The sequence below is a fragment of the Cyprinus carpio genome, chromosome A1, assembly GCF_018340385.1.
Source record: "Cyprinus carpio isolate SPL01 chromosome A1, ASM1834038v1, whole genome shotgun sequence".
Classification (NCBI taxonomy): Eukaryota; Metazoa; Chordata; class Actinopteri; order Cypriniformes; family Cyprinidae; genus Cyprinus; species Cyprinus carpio.
In genome coordinates this window covers 27907021-27919231 of record NC_056572.1, presented here as the reverse complement: position 1 = coordinate 27919231, position 12211 = coordinate 27907021, and positions in this window count along the sequence as shown.

Here is a 12211-nt window from a genome sequence, read left to right as displayed (position 1 = left end):
AAGAACTACAACTGACTTCAGCCACAGCCTTAGATGAAATCAGCTGAAATAAAAGAATACATCAAATCTCTCAAGATCTGATTAAACAACTCCTAAAACAGCTTCTCCAGATTCACATTACTAACCAGACTGACTTTATTTCTGTCATATGTCTACAGAATATCTTATTGAGAGTTAAAGAGGTTTAGGTGGTTTTTTTTTCACTACCATGATGGAGATCAGTGTTTACTTTAGTTGGGATCTTGAACCGTGATTTTTTAACCTTAAGGTTTTTTTTTACATGCTGTAAAAATGTGTCTTTGGAACTTGTTATAGCAAAAAGTCAGCAAGAAAAAAAAAAAGTGGTATTGTTGTTTATAGATTGATAAGAACAAACATTTTCTTTTTTCTGATCCAATCCCGTGTCCCTTCTATTATTGATACTACAGCAAAAGAAGGAACACTGCTGAGCCATAAGTTATGAAAGACTGTTAAGAAAATATCACTAATAAAAAAAACTTTTGTTGAAATTTAGACAGACACATCAAGAATCAGCGTATGAATCACAACAATGGTGACAATACACAAAATAAATAAACATAAGTTCTGAACATCACAAAACATGCTACTAAAACTTAAGACAAAAGCAAAAATACAAGCACATAAGAATTAAAGACAATAAGGGGACAATTCAGGAGCATAATTTATTCATGCCGCAATGCATGCTGGGAGTCATGGATGAGTTTTGTCCTGTGCTGGTACCCAGCATGCATTGCATCATGAACCTTTTGATTGTCACCATTGTTGAGGTTCATATGCTGATTGTTGATGTCTCTCTTTGAGTATTGTTAAAGTGAGGCTCAAAATATTTCAAACCCAAACTGTTTTTAAATCCATATGTTCTGGTTGTCACATTACTGTTCAATCTTATAAAATTAAAGAAAAACAAAATGTGTAATTCACTCTTATATTTCAACACCAAATTATTCTAGCAACACTAAGTCAGTCTAGTAGATAATGACTGACAAAATCAGCCAAAATCACTTGACCACCAACATAAATATTGCTATAACAGGTGTATCGTAAAGACACAGCTATAGCAATCAAACACGACTTAAAGTTCAAAAGTCAAGGGAGAGGAGTCCAACTAAAGCAAACACTGATCTCCACAATGGTAACGTCAAACGAAACAGTAAAACATCATCATCTGAATCTCTGTAATTCTCAATAAGATCTTTAGATCTCTGATCTGACAGAAATAAAGTCAGTCTGGTTAGTAATGAGTGAAGCTGGTAAAGCTGTTTGTTGAGTTGTTTAAATCTTCAGTTGATTTAATCTAAGGCTGCGGCTGAAGTCAGTTGTAGTTCTTGTGTGTGTATTTTTTCTTTTTTCTTCAGTGATTCTGCTCATTAACAGCAGCTGTTCATCATTGTCTGAATTCACTCATTAGTTTTCATTCTCTCTGTCAGGTGGACTATATTAGTAAACTCATGTAGGGAATAGTGAATGAGGGTTCAGGGTGTGATTTGAAACACAGCCTCTGAGTGTCGACTTTGAACGCTGTTAATTTACGATATATAGCAGCAGGCTACCTTCTCGAAAATGATGAATATTACCCAGAATGCACTGTTTTAAAGAAAAACAGTATGTTACTGTCAAAATTTGGCCGTTTTTTTACGGTGATTTTTAACAGTGTGGGAGTGGAGTTCATTTTCCATGGTAGAATTAAGGTAAAACACTGTTAAAAAAAAAATAAATAAATAAGAGTTGTAAATTAACGGTTGAGAGCTGTAAATTAACAGTACCTTACTGGAACCCCTGCTGCCAGTAAATTACTGTTATTTAACGGCACAATTATTTACAGTGTAGGCTAAATTTTGTCCGAATTTAATTTTTGGAAATTACTGATGCAAACACGCTGAATAGCTTCTTCTCAATTTTTTTTACAGGTGGCTGCGTTCGGTGGATGCCAAACCTGGCCTGAACAAGATGATGCTGGATATGCTGGAGAGAAGATGCCAAGGAGACCAGGCTAAATATGGATGTGTTTCACTAATGTTGGATGCCATGTCCATCAGAAAACATGTGCAATATAATCCACATACACAATCAATGTCTGGTTTTGTAGACATGGGTGATGGAAACAGTGAGACTGAGGTTGCTACCGAGGCTCTTGTGTTCATGGTGGTTGGCCTACAAGGACATTGGAAGGCTCCCATTGCTTACTTCCTGACCAAGTCTCTCTCTCCAGAAACCCAAAGGGTCCTTCTCAGTCATGCTTTGGAGGAGCTGCATGCACGGGGCATTAGGGTGGTATGTGTAACAATGGATGGTCATGCCTCCAATGTCAGCATGTGCAACCAACTTGGGTGTGAGCTGAAGGGAGACCCACGAGAGCCGCTTCAAACCAGTTTCTCGCATCCAGTGACTGGCGAGAAAGTATTTGTAATGATGGATGCTTGCCACATGCTCAAGTTGGCACGTAATATGTTGCAGGTAAATAACAATCGGTGGAGACCTATTTGTACAAGTTATGCCTCTGCTGCTAAAAGTTATATCTAAATATTGTTGTCTGTCCATTTGCACAGTTATGGCTGGACGTGATGATCAACATTTTGCTGTTTGTACTTGTATGAGCAGTGACTGATTCTTACTCTGCAGGCATACAGTCCAATTGCAACAACCACCGGACAGATCAATTGGAGGTACATCAATCATCTCAATGATGTGCAAAAAAAAGATGGACTGCATGCTGCCAATAAAATTACAGACAAACACGTCTACTTTGAAAACCACAAGATGAGGGTGTCCCTGGCTGCACAGACACTGAGTTGCTCTGTGTCAGTGACTCTCCGCACAATGAGGGATCTTGGGTACTCTCAGTTTAAAGGACTGTGAGGCAACAGCACAATTCATTGAGGTAATACAATTAGTGATTATAGAACCAAGTACATGGTTTTTATATTTATTTTTTTATAATTCATTGGCGTGGTAAAGCTCTGTGAAATTTGCTGTAGTACAAAGCATACCTATGGAAAGGAAGGCAAGTAAATATTAATACTTGCATGTTTACTCATTGAGCATAAAGTTTAGAAATATGTACTGTGTTCTCTGTATATTTTGAATAGATGAGTATTGATTTCTGATGAGAGATTTTATCTGATACCTAATGAAACCCTGTAATGATATTGATTTTAGATACCGATATTTCTGTATAGATTATTGACAGGCTGTTTGATACAATGAATGGACGCAATCCTCGTGCCAAAGGATTCAAAGCTCCCTTGGGTGCTTTGAATTGGATTGAGAGGAAAGCATTTTTGTCAAGAGCCAGGGGGAGTACTTGCTATCTTTGGTAACAAGAGATGGAACACCGCTTCACCGATCTAAGAGGTCTATTAAAATAGTGGTTGCTAAGTTCATGACATGAGTTCAATTACACTCTGTTCCCTTATACATCGCGTTCCTAAGATGATCAGTTGTTCCCTTATGGTTCGCGTTACTTTGATGATGTGTGTTTCTGTTTTGTTTTTGTTTGTGTTTTATTTGTCTTGTTTTTTTTATTGGTGTGTTTTTCAGGTCCAAGATGCTTTTAAATGGTATGTATTGCACATCAACTTTATGCAGGTGTCAGAAAGATGGTATGTAACTATGTATGTTGATATGATGTTCTCTTGTTTAAATGTTTTTTTTATGCAGTTTTGTTTCTGTTGGAATTACCTTGTATTCAGTGTGTTTCAGGTACTAGATGTTTCTAAATGGTATGTATTACACAACATCAAGTACATGTAGGATAGGATAAGTCAAAATGGTAGGTATTGGTAGGTATTGCATGTGTTGTTTTGCAATTACATTGTTCCAAGATATTGTTCCATTGTCTACAAGTATACTATATAGTTAAACAAGAAACTGATCCCATTCCTAATATATCCACCCTGGTAGCTGTTTCACATGGTGCTTTCTTGGGGTCTCTTCTTTCGTCATGATCAGAGTAATACAACTTTTTCTTTTGCAGGTACTTGTCAGTAATTGGATTTGTCATCAATATCGACACGTTGATGCTGATGATTCCTGAACTGCTCCAAGTTCAGCGGTATGTGCTCACCTACAGGTTCAGCCAGGATCACTTGGAGATTATTTTTGATTAAATCAGAGCGTCAGGTAGGGGTTGTTGTTCTTTTTTATTACAGTAAATTCTGAAAATATACCTAATTAATATCTTTGTCTTGTGAGTAATGTATGTATTGTGTGCCTGTTTGCCATACAAGGCGGCTGGAATAACAATCCATCGGCATGCCAGTTCCAGGCCATCTTCCGCCGTCTGATGGTTCGGTGTAGTGTCTCTTGTGGCAGCACAAGATCACACTTGTCTGCTGTGGAGATGTCCTCTGCTGAAAAAACTGCTGAAGAGCACCCATCTCCATTCGCCAACATTTCAGCCCTTGTGTGTGACCACACCGTTTATCTCCCCACTCGGTTTGGTGGTCTGGTGGAAAATGCTCTGGTCTACATAGCAGGGTTTGTAGTCCGGCAGATTCTTCGAAAGCTGTCCTGTGATGTGTGCCGTGCAAGCTTGGTCAGAGATGCTAGACCAGCATCATTTGACAAGAGCTACCACCTTCTAGCCCTGAAAAACAACGGAGGCCTAGTGATTCCATCACAAGGCACAGTGAAGTTGTGATTATCTTATTTTTTTTAATCTTTTAATCTTTGTATATTGTGTATACTGTGTAAAGCGCTTTATAAATATGTATTATTTTTATTATTATTATAAGGTGCTGAGAGCTGCAGAGAGGGTGATCCGCCAAGCTTCAGCAATACAAGCTCCTAAGGTGTCAACAGTCACACACATTGTGCGGGAGGAGATTGGGACAGAGGATGTTTTCCTTCTTGGGGAGCACATTGAGGAGACCCAGTTTGGGATTGACAACCATCAGTCTGGTTTGTTGTCATGGGTTGTGTGATTTTTTGTAGAGGTGTGGATTGGCTTTGAGGAGAGAATGGCCTCTCTTGAACTACAGAAAGGGAGCACGAGAAAGAAGCTCTGCAAAACTCTTTCAGGGGTTTTAGTGTGTGTGTGTGTGTGTGTGTGTGTGTGTGTGTGTGAGTGTGTGTGAGAGAGAGAGAGAAGAGTGAGAGAGAGAGAAGAGAGTGTGTGTGTGTGTGTGTGTGAGAGAGAGAGAGAGAGAGAAGACTTTTTTTTTGAGAGAGAGTGAGAGAGAGAGCGAGAGACGTGTGTGTGTGTGTGTGTGTGGTTGGTGTGTGAGAGAGAGAGAGAGAGTGAGGAGAGAGAGAGAAGAGTGTGTGTGAGAGAGTGAGTGTGAGAGAGGAGTGTGTGTGTGTGTGTGTATGTGTTTGTGTGAGAGAGAGAGAGTGAGAGAGAGAGTGTGTGTGTGTGTGTGTGTGTGAGAGAGAGAGAGAGTGAGAGAAGACTGTGTGTGTGTGTGTGTGTGTGTGTGTGAGAGAGACGAAGACTGTGTGTGTGTGTGTGTGTGTGTGTGTGTGAGAGAGAGAGAGAGTGAGAGAGAGAAGAGGATATTGTGCTTCTTTGTGTGTGTGTGTGTGTGTGTGTGTGTGAGAGAGAGAGAGAGAAGAGTGTGTGTGCTCACGTGTGTGTGTGTGTGTGTGTGTGTGTGTGTGAGAGAGAGAGAGAGAGAGAGAGAGTGTGTGTGTGTGTGAGAGTGTGTGTGTGTGTGTGAGAGAGAGGAGAGTGTGGTTTGTGTGTGTGTGTGTGTGAGAGAGAGAGAATAGTGAGAGAGAGAGACGTGTGTGTGTGTGTGTGTGTGTGTGTGAGAGAGAGAGAGTGAGAGAAGACTGTGTGTGTGTGTGTCTGGTGTGTGTGTGTGAGAGAGAGAGAGAGAAGACGACTGTGGTGTGTGTGTGTGAGAGAGAGAGAGAGAGAGAGAGAGTCAAAATGTCAAATTGGGTTCCTCCCAAAATGTCGCACTTCTGATCACATTTTTACACTACAAACACTAATTGATAAATATGTACAGTACAGACCAAAAGTTTGGAAACATTACTATTTTTAATGTTTTTGAAAGAAGTTTCTTCTGCTCATCAAGCCTGCATTTATTTGATCAAAAATACAGAAAAAAAACACGTAATATTGTGAAATATTATTACAACTTAAAATAATAGTTTTCTATTTGAATATATTTTAAAAAACCTTAATTTATTCCTGTGATGCAAAAGCTGAATTTTCAGCATCATTACTCCAGCCTTCAGTGTCACATGTAACATCCAGTCTATCACATGATCATTTAGAAATCATTCTAATATTCTGATTTATTATGAGTGTTGGAAACAGTTCTGCTGTCTAATATATTTGATGAATAAAAGGTTTAAAAAGAAACTGCATTTATTCAAAATAAAAAAAAAAATTCTAATAATATAGATTCTAATAATATATTTTCTTTACTATCACTTTTTTATCAATTTAACACATCCTTGCTGAATACAAAAGTATTGATTTTTATTTTAAAAAAAGAAAGAAAAAAAATTACTGACCCCCAAATTACTGACCAGTAGTGTATATTGTTATTACAAAATAGTTATATTTTAAAAACATAGCTTCTTTTTTTTTTTTTTTTTTTTTTTTACTTTTTTATTCATCAAAGTATCCTAAAAAAAGTATCACATGTTCTGAAAAAATATTAAGCAGCAGAAGTTTCCAACTTTGATAATGAATCATCATATTAGAATGATTTCTAAAGGATCATGTGATAATGATCCTAAAAATTCAGCTTTGCATCGCAGAAATAAATGATAATTTAAAGTATAATAAATTTTAAAACAATTATTTTAAATTGTAATAATATATCACAATATTATTATTTTTTTTTCTGTATTTTTGATCAAATAAATGCAGGCTTGATGAGCAGAAGAAACTTCTTTCAAAAACATTAAAAATAGTAATGTTTCCAAACTTTTGGTCTGTACTGTACATCAAAACAAAAGTCAAATTTTCGCCTGTTTTATTGATTTCAAGAAAGCATTTGACTCAATCTGGCATGAAGGACTATTCCTAAAACTAATTGACAGTGGAATAGGAGGTAAATTCTATGATTTGATCAAATCCATGTACACAATCAGCCAATGTGCAGTTAAAATTGGAAACAAAAGAACTGAGTATTTTCCTCAGAGGCGTGGAGTGAGACAGGGCTGCAGTTTAAGCCCCACCCTCTTCAACATTTACATCAACCAGCTGGCTAGTGTTTTAGAACATGCTCCCATTCAAGGTCTCACTCTCCATGACACAGAGATAAAGTGTCTTCTTTACGCAGACGACCTGGTTCTCCTGTCGCCCACTAAAGAAGGGCTTCAGGACGGCCTGGATCTGCTGGAGGACTACTGTCAGACCTGGGCCCTGACTGTAAACCTCCAAAAAACTAAAAGTAATGATCTTCCAGAAACGCCCTCCAGACCTCAGGGACTAACACACACATTCACACTATCACACAGAACTATTGAAACCACAAAAACACAACACTTAAACCTCGGCCTACGGCAAAAATTACTCCACCAGGTAACTCTTCACTTTGGCTGTGAATGAACTCAAAGAGAAAGCTCAAAGGGCTTTCTATGCACATACAAAAGATCATCATTAAAATTGATATTCCAATCCCAATCTGGCTCGAACTTTTCAAATCAGTAATTGAACCAATCGTACTATATGGCAGTGAGGTGTGGGGTCCATCTATAAAATTTGATTTTTTAAACTGGGAAAAACATCCAATTGAAAATATGCATTTAGATTTCTGTAAAAGAATACTCAAAGTCCAAAGAAAAACACCAAACACAATAGATGCAGGGCAGAATTAGGCCAATACCCCCTCCTTCTCAAACATCCAAAAAAGAGCCATCAAATTCTGGAAACACCTAAAGATGAGTGACTCCCAGCACCATAATCCATTAGAAAAGCCCTGAAACACCAAGAGCTGAGCCCCACGAAGAGTCCTCTTCTTCAGCTGGTGCTGAGACTGACTGAGATCACTCCGACAGAGATCAGCCAGCCTCAGAACTCACACACACTCCGAACCATTCGGCCCACACAAATCTCAACTCAGAGAAAGACAAGTACGTCACCCACTGGACAAACACCATTAAAAACCAACACAAACTAGAATGTTATTCAACGTTAAATCGAGAGTACACCATGGCAAACTACCTGAGCACAGTGACTGATGTCAAACTCAGGAAAACATTGACGATGTACAGACTCAGCGAGCACAGTCTCATGCCAATAAAGCTAATTGAATTGAATTGAATTGAATTGAGAGAGAGAGAGAGTGAGAGAGAGAGAAGTGTGTGTGTGTGTGTGTGTGAGAGAGAGAGAGAGAGAAGTGTGTGTGTGTGTGTGTGTGTGAGAGAGAGAGAGAGTGTGTATGTCACAAATCATTATAAATTGTTTCTTCAACTCATTAAAATATTTTAATGCAACGATCTGTTTCTGCTTCTTTATCATATTTATAGTGTGTGATTTATAAAATTACCTTATATCCTACAATCACATATTTTGATTTTGGACGTCTGGTCACTTTATATCTTATATCAGAATATTATATAACTGTTAAGCCTACTATGAATATTAAAATACGCTGAACCATGTGTCCTGTATCATAGCTACATGAATGACCTTTGCAGCAAAAAAACCTATTTCGGTCAAAATCAGTTAGGTATTCAGTGAGATATGATTAATTAAATGCGCATGACAGCTCATTGCACCCTGGCAAACAAGTTACACCTGAGTGGAGCTGGCGACGATCCAAGATGGCGGTTCCACACGCTCGACCGTTGCCAATAGGCAGTAGCGTTCGATAGGGCGTCTACCTATAAGATGTCTATGATCGTCACATAAATGAAACGGATGTTAAATGTAAACCCGCTCAGCGCTCACATCAAAGGCGTCAATAAACTGCATGGTCAAGCTTCCAGCACTAGAAGCTAAAGGCAAATTGACGAACAAGAAACGATATTGCTTGCAAATGTTCGCCTTGAGCGTCAAATCATGCGTTATATACAGAGAACATAATTTAAAGCCACAGCAGAATTGTTGTGCGGTGTTTAGTTTCTGAATGCATCCGCGTTTTAAACCAATTGTGTGAACCAATGATTCAAAGCCCCATTCGTAAAGAGAGCGGTTTACTGAATTCCTGAATGAATCAGCTGTTTGAATCAAATTAATAAATGACTCATAAAGACATTTACCGCCACCTGCTGGCAGATGTTTTTTTTATTTAGAGTATAATTTAATTAATTAATTAAATAAATAATAATAAAACATGTAAAGGGATAGTTCACCCCCAAAAAAAACCAAACAAAAAAAAAAAATAAAAAAAATATGTTATAATTTATTTGTAACTGATTTGCTTAAATTTTTTTTGTGTTACTTTATTTTGTGTAATTTTGAATAATGTTTTTTGATGTCTGTTGGCTGGACTCATTATGTTGTGTTTTCCCTCCATGTGTTCCTGTCCCATGTGAATTGTTTCATTCCTAGCACCTGTGTTGTCCCAAGCATCCACTGTTTATAAGCCCATGTCCTCTCAGTTCAGATTGGTCGGGTCTACCAGTGATGTAGGTGTGTCTTCCTCCTGTTGCACATGTTGGAGTTACTCTTGTGTTGGATAAATAAAGACTCTTGGATTATCCACGGCTCCGTGTTCCTTCCAGCAGCGTAGCATGACAGTAACAAAGCTGTTTTGGTTACCAATGACTTTCATTGTATGAACAGAAAACACTGAGATGTTTCTCAAATTATCTCCTTTTATGTTTCATAGTTTATGTTAGGCTGGTGTAGCCTAAATGTTTATGTGTAATAAAATTTATGTTGAATCAAAAAATATTTCTAAAGCTACAATATGTACTGTCTATATCAGGGGTGCCCAACCCTGCTCCTGGCGATCGACAGTCCTGCATTGTTTAGCTTCAACCCTAATCCAAACACCCTGCCTTTAATTTTTAAGTGAGCCTGAAGACCTTAATTAGTTGCTTCAGGTGTGTTTGATTAGGGTTGGAGCTGAACTTTGCAGGACAGTCGATCGCCAGGAGCAGGGTTGGGCACCCCTGGTCTACATTTATACTTTCTCATTTAACACAAAAAAACAGCTGTTTAAATAATCTGTTGTGGGTATTTTCAGATTACGATTACAATCACAATTAATTCGTTTAATTAATTGAAACATTGTGTAATTAAATAGATGAAAAATTTAATCGACTGATAGCCCTATTTTTTGGTTTAATTTTTTGTTTTATTTTTTTTTTTTTTGCTCTTTGGTTATGTCTGGGAACAATTTCTTGCTCAGCTGCTCTTATATCCGCTTCATTAATCTTCAGGCTCCGGCATTAAAACGACTCTCTGTCCAGACCCATGAATCCCTCTGACCTTCCAGATCTGTGGAATTCTATTCTTTTTATAGGGAAGTATTAGCAATAATGGTGATAATCAAGTAAGGGTACTAGGTATGTACTTTATTTGAGGGGCATCACAGTAAACACAATAGTTAATCATTTGTAAAAAGTATACTCGTTTTTTGTATGTTTATTAGATCTGACTAAATGTTAAAGTGAATTCTGTAAATTATATGTCTAGAATAATCTGCAAACTGCGAAGCAGTTGGCCATTTGTGTACCTGACAGTAGTTTAAAAATCAAGAGCATGAACAAATAGTACATTGTATTGTACTGTCACCACGGAAACTATTCTGATGCAATCTGCTGTTGAATAACTTTAGCAATTTTCATATGCACAATTTTATCAAATTGTCACAATTCTGTAAAAGGATAGACAGCTGGGTGCCATTAAAATCAAAACAGTCCGGTATATATATATATATCTATATATCTATATATATATATATATATATATATTATATATCTATTAGTCATTTAAATTAGAAGACTGTGGTCTCTGAACACATTCGTTGTGTCTTGCAGAAGTTCGGGTTTAAATTAGAAGACTCTGAACACACTTCTTTGTGTCTTGTTTTTTTGATGATTAATTAATAATGAGTGTTATTTTTATTGAAGAGGAATTTATTGGTGTTTATAAAGCAAACATTTATTAGACAAGAAATAAATCATTACTCCACTATAGTTGTTGATGCAATACAGTTTATTTTTGTCAGTTTCTGAGAATAACAAACTGAAAGCAATTAAATTTTTTCCCCTGAATAACTCATGTTTTTTCCCAGAAGTCACCCAGAAATATGGAACTGAACTCCTGCATCCTAAAAAGTAAAATTATCTAATGTAGAAAGACTCATTCTGTCAAATTCAATCTCTAAAAATGAGTAACTCCCCAAAAATCTCTCGTACTGTAACCAGATGTCTGATCTACACACACCTGAAGAAATTACAAAAAAATAAACGATTCATCAAGTACCTATATTTATCCATCACCACACCAGAACCTGTAATAGTGTTACATAACCCGTTTCACCATCATCTACTGTGTAACATGGTGAGTGTGTGTGAATACATCAGCACCACATTGTGAATAATAATAACAAGCATATAGAGAGCTGTTCAAACAAGAACATAAATCACCTATTAGGCTCAAATATCTGTTTACTGTATTTGTGAAGAACTAAAATCAAGGTAAAAAGCTCCCTCCGCTTTAGTTTATAGTTTAGTAGCTCTGATTTTTACCCTCTGTTTCTTTAGATTGATTTACTCTTTGTCAGCAGCATCTGCCACAACATTTATTAATAATCTATTATGTTATATTGTGGATTGTGTATCGGTCAATCAGTTGTAATTTAATCCTGATGTTCCTTATTTTCTAGTCACTTTGGATAAAAGCATCTGCTAAAATCAAATTAATTGCCGATATGCTAAGTAAATTAATCAAGTTATTCTCAATTCAGTGTGTATATATTACCATTTGCAGAGAAAACCTTAAAATAAAAAGTAAAAGATTTACAATGATGTGTGACAGCAATATCACAATACAAATCACTGATTACATTTTTTGTGTTTAGTAATTATAATTAAAATTAAAATTAAAGTCCTACTTTAAAGATGAATGAGGGCAACAGATGGATGGAGTTATAGAACTGATTCTGTGCTACGTTTAACAGACAGAGCAGGAGCAGTGTTGCCATGTTTAGAAATCCAAAGCCTCAGGGTTTACGATACTCTGGATCCTGCAGTCGGTAACTGGGTTCCATGTAGTGAGGACCCTCATAGAGAACCCACTCAAGCACTCCTTAGCATCCCTCTCCTCCTC